The sequence below is a fragment of the Mandrillus leucophaeus genome, unplaced genomic scaffold (assembly GCF_000951045.1).
Source record: "Mandrillus leucophaeus isolate KB7577 unplaced genomic scaffold, Mleu.le_1.0 Scaffold67, whole genome shotgun sequence".
In the NCBI taxonomy this organism is placed as follows: Eukaryota; Metazoa; Chordata; class Mammalia; order Primates; family Cercopithecidae; genus Mandrillus; species Mandrillus leucophaeus.
The window spans coordinates 1,785,263-1,787,926 of NW_012107252.1; the positions used below are offsets into that span (position 1 = coordinate 1,785,263).

Here is a 2,664-nt window from a genome sequence, read left to right on the forward strand (position 1 = left end):
GCTTTCTTCCTGACTATACTGGATTGAATAGTGTCCCCTCAAATTCATGTCCTAGAACCTCAGAATGTGACCTTATATAGAAATAGGGTCTTTGCAGATATACTTAGTTAAGATGAGATTATCCTGGATTAGGGTGAATCATAAATCTAAGATGATTGCTGTCCTTACAAGAAGAGGGGAAAACACACAGACAGACACAGACAGGGGAAGAATGCCTCATGATGATGAAGTCGGAGACTGGTATGATACAGCTACAAGCCAAGAAATAGCAAGGGTTGCTGGCAACCACAAGAAGCTAGGAGAAAGGCATGCAACACAATCTCTCTAGGAGCCCCCATGAGTAATTAACCCTGACAACAATGTAATTTCAGATTTCTACCACTCAGAACTATGAGAAAATGTTATGGCAGCCCTAGGAAACTAATGCACCTACCCAAAGAACCACGGGTCTTCATAAAATATGCTGGAGCTCCCAAATAAGCAGAGGCTGAGAGAATAATTAGATCTTTTGCTCACTGCCATTGAAGGGTACTGTGGGCTTTGGCCTTAGATAGACTTGCATTCAAATTATAGCCCTGCCTGTAAGCTTGGACAAGTCTCTGTGTATCACTCTCCTCGTCTGTAAAATGAGGGAAATAATCCCTTCCCTACATACACCAGTCTTCTGTGAATATTAAAACATAAAATTTCTAAAGTGGCACTTGGCACACATAAATTTTTCGTAGATGTTATTTTCCTTTTTTTGGTATATAATTTCTTAGAAGGGCCAGGTGCAGTGGCGCACACCTGCAATCCCAACTACTTGGGAGGCTGAGGCAGGAGAATTGCTTGAACCAGGGAGGTGGAGGTTGCAGTGAGCCAAGATTGCACCACCGCACTCCAGCCTAAGTGACAAGAGTGAAACTTCGTCTCAAAAAAAAAAAAAAATCTCTTAGAAGCATGTTAATTGGTGGACTCATTGTTCACATGAGAAATTGTTAACCAAATTAGAACTATTTAGCCTAGAGAAGACTGATGTTAGAGCTTTTAATGCCACAGTGGTACAAACCTAGGAATTCTTATTTTATGTATTTTAGGGCCTAAGGACCAGAGCACTGAGCATAAAAATGCCAGATTTGCTTTCTAAGTCTCCAAAACGTAATGCCACTTATTTTGGCTTCATTCCTTCAGCTTTTTCTTTATATAATGAGTCAGTTGAGATTTCTTTTGTGACCACTCAAACTACACTTTCCCATTTTATCTTATTATCACAGCATGTGTCTGGAATTTTTGTTTGTTTTAAAAAATACAGTATTTCCCAAGGACAAGCTGTCAGTCACCTTCCTCATGCAGTACACTTTTTAATCCAGTTAAAGCTGTCTAGGATTTATCTGTGAGATGATTGCTTCTATTCTCAATCCTTACCAATACATTATTAATTCAATGTCTTTAAATTATAGCAGGTGAGACTACCATTAGATATTGCAGGGTCTCTGAGACGGACTTTAAAATCTGGAATAGTTTTCCAGAACATCATCTAATCTACATCCTATAGGTCTTTAACAATAGATGGCTGGCCAGGCGTGATGGCTCATGCCTGTAATTCTAGCCCTTTGGGAGGCTGAGGTGGGTGGATCACCTGAGGTTAGGAGTTCGAGACCAGCCTGGCCAACATGGCAAAACCCTACTTTTACTAAAAGTACAAAAATTAGCTGGGCATGGTGGTGGGCAGCTATAATCTCAGCTACTCAGGAGGCTGAGGCAGGAGAATTGCTTGAATCCAGGGGGCAGAGGTTGCAGTGAGCCAAGATTACACCACTGCACTCCAGCCTGGGTGAAAGGGCGAAACTCTCTAAAATTAATAATAACAATAGATGACCAGTCTTTTCTGAATGACCTACATTAGTATCTTATTTAAAAGAAACATGTAGGTTGAGCACAGTGTCTCATGCCTGTAATCCCAGTCCTCTGGGAGGCTGAAGCAGGAGGATAGTTTGAGGCTAGGAGTTTGAGACCAGCCTGAGCAACAGAGCAAGACCCTGTTTCTACTATTTTATTTTTCACGTTAAAAAAAATTTTTTGAGACAGAGTCTCGTTCTGTCACCCAGGCTAGAGTGCAATGGTGCGATCCTAGCTCACTGCGGCCTTGAACTCCACATGTGGCTTTCGTGTGTGTATGTGTAGAGACGGGGTCTCACCATGTTGACCAGGCTGGTCTCAAACTCCTGGGCTCAAGCAATCCTCCCACTTTAGCCTCCCAGAGTGCTGGGATTACAGGTGTAAGCCATGGCACCCGGCATCTGACTCTACAAAAAATTTAAAAATTAGCCAGCTGTGGTGGTTCATGCCTGTAGTCCTAGCTGCTCAGGAGACTGAGGCACATGATCGCTTGAGCCCAGGAGTGTGAGCTTACCATGAGCCATGATTGTACCACTGCACTCCAGTCTGGATGACAGAGCTAGACCTTGTCTATAAAAACAAACAAACAAACAAAAAACCACAGTCAGACACAGTGGCTCACACCTGTAATCCCAAACCTTTGGGAGGCCAAGGCAGGCAGATCACTTATGGTCAGAAGTTCAAGATCAGCCTGACCAACATGGCGAAACCCTGTCTCTACTAAAAACATGAAAATTAGCTGGGTGTGGTGGTGGATGCCTGTAATCCCAGCTACTCAGGAGACTG

General features: G+C 42.9%; 1 protein-coding gene across 1 annotated transcript in view; it reads left to right on the forward strand.

The window, feature by feature from the left end:
* Nucleotides 1-2,664, forward strand: part of LOC105555116 (coiled-coil domain-containing protein 30) — a 35,254-nt gene that overhangs the window by 2,029 nt on the left and 30,561 nt on the right. The gene's annotated exons all lie outside the window — the stretch shown is intronic.